Source organism: Aythya ferina (genome assembly GCF_964211825.1).
Source record: "Aythya ferina genome assembly, chromosome: 1".
Classification (NCBI taxonomy): Eukaryota; Metazoa; Chordata; class Aves; order Anseriformes; family Anatidae; genus Aythya; species Aythya ferina.
This window is the reverse complement of record NC_140296.1, coordinates 13,508,398-13,521,785: the sequence shown is the minus strand read 5'-3', so window position 1 is coordinate 13,521,785 and position 13,388 is coordinate 13,508,398. Positions and strand designations below refer to the sequence as shown.

Genomic DNA, 13,388 nt, shown 5'->3' with positions numbered 1-13,388 from the left:
AACTGCACCTTCAAATTTGGAGATGACACTAAGATGAGTGGTGCAGTTGATACAATAGAAGGAAGAGATGGCTTTCAAAGGGACATGGACAAGCTTGAAAAGTAAAGCCACATGAACCTTATGAGGTTCAACAAGTCCAAGTACAAGCACCTGGGTCAGGATAATCCCAGACATGAGGACAGACTAAGAGAAGAATTCATTGAGAGCAGCCCTGCAAACCGAAAAAAAAACACCTAGGTGATCCAGCTTGGTAGGGGCATTGGACTAGATGATCCCCAGAGGTCCCTTCCAACCTCAAACACTCTGTGAAAAATAAAAAATGAAAAAATATCCTAATAAGCATTTGCATTAATCACAGACCAAGGCACAGTGTTTCCATAGCCCCCAGCATTGATTCTGCTAACTGAAATGACATTGATGCACGTGTTGGAGCTAAAAAGTGTAAGATAAGTGACCCTATCCATAGCAAACACCAATGAAGTATATATGTAAGCAAAACAGAGTATAAAAATTGAAAATCTCTTTTTCTAATACATTAAATGGGTAGTTGTTATTTATTGCATCCATTGACATTCTGCCACTGTATTACTGCGCAGTGCAAAATCTTTTAAACTGTCCGAGTTTTGCAGAAGATTTAATCTTAAGGACAATTAAATTATAAAGCCTGACATCTTTTATAACACAAGCAATATTATTTAACCCAGTTAAACTTGCAGTGAATGAAATGGCTTGTATTGTTATAAAGCAAGACTTTCAGAAAGATATTCCTCAACAACTTCAAGAGGTGATGAACCCATCAATTCCAATATCTGATCAATTATTAAAAATGTACACCTTAGTCTGATTTGAATTACTCTGGATTTAACTTTCATATATTGGCCATCATTACATCATTCTTAGCAAATTAAAGAGCCTCTCAGTATGCGCTACTTTTCCTCCATGAGAGCATGATTCTAGTAAGTGTTGAAAAATGTGGTTCCTTAAGACATTGCACTAAGATTTTTAATACACTATAAATGTGGTTTAATGATAGTATAATCTTACTACAAATGCTTACGAGTACTGAACAATTATTTGCAGATATCCGACCAGTTAATTATGCATAATCATTTGGCTCATTTACTTAAAAAGCAATACTTGTGTTTTAAGCAGAAACATCAAAAGATGAAAGATTAAATCTGATTCTCCTAACCATTCAAATATTCATCATTACCTGAGTGGAATATTTTGGAATGGGATTCTACAAACATGAAAAAAATAGGATTTACAAATGCTGAATCTGGAATCAAGTTAAACACAATACAAGAAAATTTGGGTTCATAAGGTCTAAGTGAAATTAAAGTGTAATGAAAAGGCATTGACATCAAACACCTCTGATGTTCATCATTTCTGCTGTCATCAGATGATGAGTTATAGGACTGACTCTATGCTATTCAGAAGACAGAATAAAAATGGAGCATGGAGACTGCCTGTTATGCCGAACCATTTTGTGTCATTATTTCTTTGTATTTCCATACCTGTCTGTCCATCTCCTGCCTTTCAATTTTACATTGTAAAGTCCTGTGTTGAATACGATAATTTTATATATCTTACACACAAAATGTTATATAATTTTCATCACGGTTTTGGATAGATATATTAATACTTCTTTTCCACATACATGAATAGATTGAGTAGGAGCTTATTCCATTTCACTAAGTGAAATATACTCAGTATATTTGCATATACTTTGCATAAGTATATGCAAAAACATAAAACAGAGATAGATCTTTTCAATTAGTTTTGTTCTTTTGTATGTACAATAATGGAATGTATCTTTTAATTCCAAATAGATTTGTCAAATGTGGAAAAATTGTGTCACAGACACAATTCACCGTAGTAATATAAGAACCACGGTATATTGAAGTTGGGAGGGAACTATGGAGGTTCTCTGGTCCAATCCCCCTGCTCAAGCAGGGAAGACAAAGTGGACATAGACACTTAAAAATCAGATGGAAAAGTTATATTAAATGAGTTTCATTAGATTTCTATTTTTTGTTATCACCTGTGAGTGATACAGAAAATTCACTGACAAAAAGTTTATGATGAAAAAACACTCTAATGACTAATGAAGGAGAAAGTAATTTTAGTATTGGCAGGGGGACTGTGAACGGAAACAAAGGTAAATGTGCAGGTAGAATCTGCTAATAATCACGACCTGGTTATAAAAGCCTCTTTTTTTTTTTTTTTTTTTTTTTTTTGGCCAGTGTTGCAGTCATGAATCGTTTCAGGGCATCACCTTTACCCACCTTTGAAATAAAAAATGCTTCTTCCTGTTTCTACCAATAAGTGTCAAATGCATTTTCTTAGGAATAAATTTGCACAATAGGATAAAGAAAATAATTAATAAGAAAAATACTCGTAAACTGTGCTGTGAGTCTGTTTCAGATTATCTTTCATCTTTGGAATTGGGGTTAAAAAGTTTTTTTGTTTGTTTGTTTCTTTGTTTATTTGTTTGTTTTCTCAGCAGGATATCCAGACTTTGTGTCACCTAAAAGATTTCATGAATGTACCCACTGACATGAAAGTATCTGATGACATCATAAATTCAAAGATACAAAGATCTAAACATTGGAAGACTAGCATACACATTAGTGAAATTTATGAGTTACAAAAATTGCGATAAAAGTCCAAAGAAAAGTAATGATCTCATTTGTAAAATACAATTAGCTTTCTTTTTTTTATTCTGTCATAAAACTCCCACAGTAATGGAAACTCATTTCAGAAAACTGTCAAAGGGGTTCTCATCTTTGTCAGTCTCTCATATTCTCATATAGATTACTTTTCCAAAACTGATTTATACTTTTACCGATGAGAAAGTGATGTTGGTCATTTCTTTCAATCCAATTACAAATTTTGTACCATGTGGTATATTTTTTTCATCATAATTATATCCGTTTCTAAATCTATTAATGTGCAATTTTGCACTGTTTCATGTAGTTTTCCAAAGGGCATATATAAATGAAAAAAGGAGCCAGTAATCACCAATTTTCTTTTCTGGTGGGAGTTTATTTCCATTAATGTTTTTGCTTTTTGGTTTGCAATGTTGCTTTTCAGTTTGCCTACATTTCTCTAAGCCCCTACCTGGCTTATCCTGGAAGCTCTGAGCTTCCAGCCAAGCTGTTATCTATTATTCATTAAGTCATCTTTCCTGTCTGTGTCTTTTTTTTTTTTTTTTTAATAACCCCAACTCTCCATGGCTTTAACAAATTGGGGTTATTACCTAATGCAAAAATATTGTCAGTGCAAAATAATATTTGATGGGCATTCCCTGGCAGAATGTTGAGTTATAAAAATTTTACATCTAAGGAACATAAACTTTCAAAATTAAGCTTCCAACTCTTAGAAAAAAAATATCAGCAACAATTAACTGTTCAGCATTGTCCCATGAATACCTCTGAAGAGACTTTTCATTATTTTGTTTAAATTCCTCTTGAAAAGGAAAAAACTGTTACACTTCTAAAGAGCAGCTACAGGACTAATAAAATTTTAGACTTCTCATGGGTAACAATGACTTCTGAGGGATCTTAAAGTTACTACATAATACAAGATATTTTTGTTACAAAATTGATTTCATATATACAAAATGTTAATTTGCATTTCACTTTAATTCGTGAATGTAATTTTATATTATTTTTTATTATTTGATTGATTATATTACTTGGTTCTGAATAATGGTATTTTTCCATCAAGAACAATGAACAATATAAATATAACATTTTAATACATTTAGTATTTCACAATCATTTTCTAAATGGAGATACGTGACTTTTATGTGCACCAACACCAACAAAAGTTCTGTGGATATATAGAAGAACCATATATTTAAGAATATGAAAAATCACGCTGAAATTAATTTGGCTTAATTAAACTGAATTGAAATAGGGCAAAACACAAACACAAACACCCCTTAGCTCTGTTAAGTCCTTTCCTCTCTGTTTATTATTACTATTCTTATTATTGTTGTTGTTGGTGTTATTGTTATTATTTTATCATTCAGTTGTTTGCTTGCTTAGGTCTTTAAAAATTTGAGGCAGCCACAGACAAAAAGCCCATTTTTAGGTAACACTAAAGAATGAAATTTAAATAATGTCCCTGGTGTAAACTTCAAAATAAAGATTGCATGCATATATAAAATTATTTTGTTTAAAGGTTAGTTCTGATATTAAGTGAGATTTTAACTCATTGCACATGTGCTTTATATTGTCATGTTTACAAATATTCTTACTAGACAGCAATTCCTACTTAAGAAGAGTCTGTACCTTAGAGGTTAAGACACAGAGGTCAATGTGGATCAGAGGTCAAGACACAGAGGTGAATTTAGTACAATGCCTATTTTTCTGAGACCAGGCAGGAATAAGCAATTTTTATTCACTTGGGAAAAAAATAAAATAAAAAAATAACCACGGTTTGTTTTCATTCAGAAGAAAAATGAATTTAAAAAGCTCATCATTTTTCATGAAATCGAAGTTTTGACTTCTAACCAGGAATAGACTGACATATTGAGATTGATAATGACAGATGAGAGATTGAGATATGCTTCAAAATTAGACCAGAGACCATATATCAAAAATATGGAATTTTTGAGCTTCTTTTTTGGCAAGTTCAAGTGAATGAATAAATGTACAAAATCCTGCCAGAAACTGGTGTTAATTAGCAGAACACCAATTATTGTTTTCCTGATTTAAGTCATCTGGAGACTTGACCAAGAATTTTGCACGTTACAAATTCGTTGAAGTGCTTTGTTCAATTTCTTTATTTTAGCAGTTTTCTAAGACTATAGTCGTCACAAAGTACTAGGAATTCACTGTTTCATTAGAAATTGCAATTGAGAGGCATTATTAAATGCTAGCCATTCACAAAATCATATCTTCAAAGACATAATAACATGAAAATGTAAAAATGAAAACAATTCTCAACTTTGTAACCAGAAGTGTAATCACAGCATTTTCAATCACTGATAGTATACTTCTGCAAATCCAGAGTTAAAGGGACAGAAATTGACTCCATTTATGTGGATATTAAGTGGATATTTCAAATGTAGATTTTCAGTAATATTACATACTTGATCTTTCAAAATGCTACTGAACTCTTTTGCTATATAATGTTTGCAGAATTACTCTGTCACATTGAGGTGAAGCCCTTACCTGCTACATGAGAAGGTGCTATTAAAAAGACCCAATGATTCAGGTACATAATGGTAACTAACATCAGAATAAGCCTGTTATATGTCTGGGAAGGTATGTAGAAGGTGGAGTTATCATAAGGACAGTTTTGGGGAGGGTTGTTGATTTAACACAATATTTGCATAAAGAATGTTACTTCACTGGCAGGATTACAACTCCAACTTGTTCACTCTTAAAAGACTACATATGGCAATCTGAGAATCAGCTACTACCAAATGTTTATGTACTGCTATATCATATTTAAATATACTGTTATCATAGAATCATAGAGTCATAGAATATCCTGAGTTGGAAGGGACCCATAAAGATCATCAAGTCCAGCTCCTGGCACTGCACAGGTCTACCCAAAAGTTTAGACCATGTGACTAAGTGTACAGTCCAATAGCTTCTTAAATTCAGACAGGCTTGGTGAAGTGACTACTTCACTGGGGAGCCTGTTCCAGCATGCAGCCACCCTCTCAGTGAAGAACCTCTTTCTGATGTCCAGCCTAAACTTCCCATGCCTCAGCTTAACACCGTCCTATCACTGGTGTTTACAGAGAATAGGTCATCTGCCTCTCCACTCCCCCTCGTGAGGAAGTTGTAGACTGTGATGAGGTCTCAGCCTCCTCTTCTCCAGGCTGAACAGGCCCAGTGACCTCAGGCCCCGTTGCCCTCCTCTGGACACTCTCCAACAGTTTAATGTCCTTCTTGTACTGTGGTGCCCAGAACTGCACACAGTACTCGAGGTGAGGCCACACCAGCGCAGAGTAGTTATATTTGAATACAGTAAAAACAAACATTACATGTACATGTACATGTGCATGTACAATGAGAAGACTCATTGAATAGAGCTATGTGCAACACTAAAAACTCAAAAACTATGCATTCTGAACCAAGCTCTGACACAGATTTACCTAGTGATGTTGGATTAATACCCTAACCTCTTCACTTATCAGACACTGCTATGCTGCTATGTCCATTTTCCTCTTAGGTATGTCTTCCAGATTATATAGGACTTTAAAAATATAATTTCAATATTCTCTCTATATATATTTTTATAATATATATATGTATAATATATATTTATCACCAAACTATTTTCAGCCCTGTGTTTCATCCTGTCAGAGTAATTTCTCAGCTTCCCTCACGTTGGCTTTAGCTGAATATAGTTAAACCTGAACTTCTGAGATTTTTTCCAGAACCTCTTTCAGGTTCTGTTGTTCTCCTTACCACAGAAAAAATGAGGCTAGATGAAATCTTGAAGTTTATCTAGTGTATCATGCTGTCCACAATTGCTCTTTCATCTTACTTTAACTATCAAGCATTTAGCCAGAGCACTATTCTAAATCCAATCTTTATTTTCTTGTCCCTTGAAAGCAATAAATTGCCTTCATGTTCCAAGTCCCACCTACTTAGACATGTCTTTACCAAAAGTGTCTTATTTTTGAAAATTTTCTTTCTCTTGTATTAGCACATAATAATAACACAGACAATAACAGTACAGATATTAGCACATGGAAAAAGTCAAATACTATAATATCACCAAAAATGAAACAAAAGAGAATCAGAGGTAGAGATAAGAGAGATCAGTCATACTGATTTTTACATCACTGGAAGACATAAAACACTACAGTTGTGAAGACAGGGTGAGAATATACGGAAGAATACAAGAGATTTTCTAGTTCTATTCTAACAGTGAGTATAACTTTGAGGAACAATCTGTCAACTTCTGTTTCAAATATTTCCATGCTGATTCTATTACACTGAACATTTCATCTGAATGGATCAATACTATGTGGTCTCCATTTACAACTCTCTCGTTTCATAGAAAACAATTATTATGTAACAGTTATAGAAGAAAGAAAAAGGTAGATTTTTCATTTACTAAAATGAGCTGTCTTATGGCAATGTTCATTTTCAAATAGAAATACTTGTGAGGGATTCAGAAACATTAAGTGGAATACTGGACAGCCCTGTAGCATTAGGTCAATACACTGCATTATTTGTTCTAGTTTCTGTTCTGTTTTCAGTTATTTTCCAGGCTTTGTAATCTTGATATTAAAGATTACAAATATTAAAGTCTTGATATGACTTTGTATTAAAGTTTGAATCAAAAGTGCACGTTTCCTCTGAGACTTCACTGTGAAAAGTACACTTTCCACCAATCTTGCATTTATTAATGAATTAGAAAATACATTTGCATTTTAATTCTTAATAACGAGCATTGGTTAGGAAAGATTGGTATACACACAATATAACTTAGAAAGTTAGTCATGCTATGATCAATGTGTTTGCCACCTCCAGAAAGTGGGCCTTCTCAGGACCTTATACTTATTTTTGTCTCTACAAGAATCTAAAACAAACTTGGGTAATTTATATTCCTCAAATAAATAAAAAAAAAACCCACATATTAACAAGGAAATAACAATATTGCTGACACAAAAATGGAAACTGTGTTCTATTTACTGGAATGACTCTTCTTTCTGGGAGCAAGACTGGAGAAACAGTACATACACCGACTCTTCAAGTGAATGAAAACCTCTCCTCATAAGAGATGCTAAAGATCACTGCTTATTAGTGCATATTTCAATAAAATGATTTTGAAAAATTTTATCGATTCAGTAAATTCAGGCACAGTGACTCTATTCGGACCCCCACTGAAGTGGTGATGTAAGCTCTTCTCAAACACTGATCGACTTCTTTCTTGACCTGTTCTTAAATCTAGCTCATGGACCATCATCTTTTAGGGCTTGTTACAAAATTCCACTTAAGTCCCAGTTCAATGATCCTCCTCATTAACTCCTTGCCAAGGAAAATCTTTGACCAATTTTGACCACCAAAAACACTTATTTATTGAGGTAGTTATCAGTGCTTTACACATGGACAGCTTGTACTAGAGTATGCCTCATATTGATTCCTTGTTCCCTACACGTATGACATTATTAAGACTAAGCAGTCAAGGGTTTTCTTTGACTACAGAAAAATTCTAGAGCCTTTTTTTTCCAGGGAGTATAAGGAATAAAGATGGAGGGGAAAGAATAAGGAATCAATAAAAGAAATTGTGTAGACGAAACATGCATAGGACATTTTTCAAGGTCTGGAAAGGACTAAGACGTACTAATGCTCATCCTTTTCTGACTCCACAAGGATGACTAGAAGGCCAAGTTTGCTAGGTGTGCATGTTTCTCATTTTTTTAGGTTCTTGTTGTTGATTTATTTAGCAGTCAATGTCCCCTGCAGTCTTCACAGTCTCCTTTTCTATGTTTTGCAGGATCTGAGGTGAGTGCTGGTAGCTATCGTGGAGATGATCACGTCTCTTTTTCCATTGGGAAGCAAGGTATTCCTGTGTTAAGGTTCCTCCACATAGATAGATTTAACAAACAAACAGACATAAACCACTTAACAGTAATGTTCTGTTGCTTTTCCAGATTTCAGATTAGTCCTTTTTGTAGATAGAAACTTGTTCTTAAACTTCAGCTGAAAAGAGAATGCTACCTCAAGTATCTCTTGAGCTCTGTACATTACACTTTTGTTTCTTCCCAATTAATTGAAGAGCCTGGGTGTGATTTAAAAGGTTTTCTAGCAGGTCCACACAACAGGTTGGAAAACATGAATTTGCAATTTAAGATTGCTGAACCCAGTCAGTGAATTAGCAATGTCTTGTTAACTTCATTCTGAACCAATCACCAGCAGAAACAGAGATTTAAATTGTTTTCTAGAATAAATAAATATATATATTTTTAAAGGGACTGCATTTAAAAAAAAAAAAAAAAAAAAAAAAAAGTTTTATTTATTTAATTTCAGTAATATCTAGCCTGAAATACATAGATCTCTATCTAGCTACCTATCTTCATGACCTACACACATTTGTTTAGTTATCCTATTGTGGAGATCAGATATTTTAAACACTTCCCTTAAAATTTAATTATCAAATAAGGGAACTCTGTAAAGCTGTCCTTCACCACTTCATATGCATTCTCTTTTTATAAGACTTCTTTTTATTTTTGCCCTTTTAAAATACAGAACACTGTAAGTCTATGTTATTCTCCTGCAGAAGATATGAAGAATCTGTCAGCTTGGGAAAGCCTGGTCAACACAAAGAAAACAAGGCACCTCACTACAAATTTCTTTTCGAAGTTTGCAACAGGGCTTGGTCTCCAGGCAGGCCGTATTGTGAACAGTGTTTGGTTATCCATGCTGATGAATCAAAAAGTATTGCAATGTGTGATATAAGTTACAATTTTTTGCCATTTGCCACTGAAATCACTTTGCTGTAAATAAATGTTAGCTTGAATTTTTGTTGCATTTTTTTACTCAGATTATTCATGTTATTTCAACATCGATAGGCACACAAGAGAAAAAAGACATGGTAAAGACAGACTGCAACAATAGAGCTAGCATGATGACTTCAGGTAGTGCTCTAGAGGAAACAGCCAATGGATGGAAACTATGGAAATGAAATAGTGACAGACTTCATGTGATTTCAATTCCTCAAATGAGATACAAGGAAGAGTAAGAATGAAAGAATCAGCTTCTCTATCAAGCTGCATATTTCTTAAGATTTTTTTGGGAGTATATTTTTCAGGCAATTGAAATGTCGATGGCAAACATTTTTTAGACACACTTAATTAGATGTCCTCAAATTACAGGAGTGGCATGATGGGTATACTGAACCAGTTTACAAAGAAAAAATAAAACTGAGGCCGTTAAAGTAAGATCTGAACTAGACAGTGCACAAAGTATTCATTATTCCAGAATTAATCATTTATATAAAATGAATACAGTGACTCTATACCCTTTATGCCTCTGAAACTTAAAGGAAGGAGGGGAGGGAAAGCATCCGTTGGTCTTACTTAAAACTAAAGAAAAAAAAAAAAAGAAAAGATGTATAGATTTATATATGAAGGTAACAATTGAAAGTCCATGTGTGTCTCACTTTTGTTACTAGTGAACCCAAGAAAATACTAAGAAAAACTACATCACCATAGGTGACTATCATCTGCGTTGCACACATGATGTTTAAAACTCTGGGAATTAAAGCATAGAAGTATTTGTTTCTGGTTTAGAATACCTGCTCTGCTATAACACTGGCACCTGCATGATATTTATGGAAATAAACATGACAGAATGCATCTTCCCTTCCTCTCACACAGTAAGGGTAGGCGAAAGAGAAAAGAAAAAAAAAAAATCAAGCAGAGCATTGTAGAGACAGTAAGATGCGTGGGTTTTCAAACTATTTTAGTGTACTGGACTATTACAGCAAAAGTTCAGATTTCTTGTTGTGATATCTTTTCACATCTATACACAACAGCACCACAGAGAGAGAGAGACAAACAGTGAAAATGATAAATAAATAAAACGATAAATAGTTTCAATATCCCCACAGAATAGTTTCATTCAAGAAAAAAAATCTCCTACCATGATAAAGAAGAAAGTGAACAACTCTACCCTGGTTTTGGTTGTCCTTTCAAGTACTTTCTTTCATTGCACATTTTTGCATGCATAAATTATGTACCTACAATATACAGACTTGCATTGTAACTAAAACAATACATCACACTTTTATCAATAATGAAATCTAGAGTGCCCATCACAGTTAAGGTTCAAAACCAATACCATCCACACAGGGAGCAGGCCTGAAAAATTTCCTGACTATCCCCAAGGCATTAAGTTACCAAACCTGAACCATCCCAGAAAATCTTTATCTAACTTGTATTTGAAGTGTGTCATTCTGCCTCACTTCATTTTTTCCCTCTCTAGTACAAACGTTTTATCTTATTTCACTCAATTTAAGTATTGGGTGTCCACAGAAAGGTGGGGGCATCAAGGAGGTTACAGGAGCCTCTGTGAGGAGAGGTGAGGGCTGCCTGTGCCAGCCACAGCTGATTCCAGACAGCTCCAAAGGATACAACTGAGCTCATCAGCAAGGCTGGTGGTGCCTTTGTGAGAATATAGTTAAGAAAGGGCAAGAATGCTATATAGCAGCATGATGAGGGGAAGAAGAGGACCGTGAGGAGGTGCTCCAGGTGCTGGAGCAGAGATTCCTCTGCAGTGCATGGAGAGGACCATGGTGGACCTGATATCCACACTGCAACCTATGGGGGACCCATGCAGGAGCAAGGGTCTACCAGTAAAAGTACAAACAAAAAGTGTGGAGAGGAGGAGCTGGTATGGACTGACTGCAACCTCTATTTCCCATCCCTCTGCTCCACTCAGGGTAGGGAGCTAAAGGAGTTGGAGTTGATGGACCCAAGCTGAGTCTGGGAAAGAGGGGATGAGGGTGGAGGGAAGATAGTGCTTTACTTATCCTTGTTTCTCACAATACAAATCCATTTTAAATTCAAAAATTGTGTTTGGGGCTTTTTGTTTCTTTTTCAGATCTGGATTTTATTCTAGTCTATTTAGTATTTCAAACTATGCACATCACTGTAATCATTGAAACCTGTTCTCCAATGCTAAAAGTGCTTGCAGCCTCCTCAGTCATTATCATTAAGGTCTAGCTATGAAACAAACTAAGCTTCTTGTTGTTGTTATTTCAAATGATCTGCATTTCTTCTTTTAACAAACTCAGTGATGACTGTTTTTGCAGTCTTGTAAAAGCAGAAGAAACAGGGCTTCTGAACATTTTTGTTTTCTCTTTTATTGTCTACTCTATTCCCTACTACAAATTTGTAAGGGCAAAATATATATATTTTTTTCAGTTTCACTATATTGCAACATAAGCCCCAGTGACTTTTAATCATCAGTCAGCACCCAGGGCTGTATACTCCATTAGAATGATCTGGTGTAGCTCTAATCAATTCACTGGACCAGTATAATTTCATATCAGATATGAACCTTGGCAGTGGCCACTAAACTAGAAAACACAATGGAGTCCAGCCACAGAATTGCTGATATATTTTCCCTTAAAAAAAAAAAAAAGAAAAAAAAAAAAAAGTAAATAGGAAACAAGTATTCTAGGTTAAAAGCAATTATTTTAGTATAATAATTTTCTTGACTGCAATTCACTAGACATACAATTTATAATGACATTATCAAAATGTCTTCAGTAAAGAAATAATATGGACCACCTCAGTGAATTAACTCACGGAAATACGCGGCTGCTTGCTGCACGAAACAACAGTAGGATTTGTTTGTATGTGTCAGATCAAATCATACTTAGTCAAATTATTCACTTTTCTGATATGAACAGAATAGACAAACATTATTGGAAAAGATATTTTCCTGAAGGATAAATGGAGCTGGAGATTCCATCGAAGAGTAGGATATCATTGAGAAGATGCTAGGTGATGGCAGGATGCTCATGGCTGAAAGGCCTGAAGGTAGCCAGCTGCAACCATCCTAATTACAGTGAGACTGGCTGACAGAAAGATGGGAAAACATAACCAGAGGTAATCAGGAGTGAGAGACAGAAATGGTTGGCTATATTGATATAGGCATTTAGGAATGACTGTCAGAACAGAAAAGAAATGACTGAAACTCAGTGACAATTTTAAAAAATAGTCTAATACCCTATGTTAAAAGGACAAAAGTCTAGGTTCTTGGAAACAGCACAAAAGAAGGATTTAGAAAATTATCCATAATTGAATTATGAAGGTCTGCAAAAGGATGCACCACCAAATGACTGTATCATTTCTCAGGCCATATCTTCCAAATCTATTATCTAGTATGAAGACAAACCTGCTTGTACTGGAATTTGTTTCAACGGTTCAACTATTCCTGTTTTAATTTACATTTCAGTTTAAGGTCAAAATCCTGCTTGATTTATCCATCATGAATAGCCACACATAAATCACACAGGAAAACACTGAGGATGTATCTGTAGACCAGGGTTTGCATCAATGAATTTTGTGGAGGAGCTCAAGAGCAAAGTTGGACCCTGTTTGTCCTTTGAAACACAAGCATCTGTGGGAATGAGGGCAAATCCATGAGGAGGCTGCCTCAGTTGATTCTCACAACACAATTGCACAAAGATACATCTTTATCTCATTCATTTGCAGTGGAATAGCATTGGATTTATTTGTGGGTACATGTTGCTACTAAATACATGCATCCCACTGTGAGGTAGCACCTACATGTAGTGTTTCCTTAATGTGGTCGTTTGTCTTCAATTCAGTAAACAAAAGTGTCTATGGCTACCTGCAATGCCTGAAACATCTTCACTGTGCTGACACTTGCTCC

General features: G+C 34.8%; 1 protein-coding gene across 5 annotated transcripts in view; it reads right to left on the bottom strand.

The window, feature by feature from the left end:
* The window catches only part of CNTN5 (contactin 5), a gene marked incomplete at its 3' end in the record, with an annotated part of 695,558 nt that overhangs the window by 521,814 nt on the left and 160,356 nt on the right, over positions 1-13,388 (bottom strand). The window lies entirely within an intron of this gene.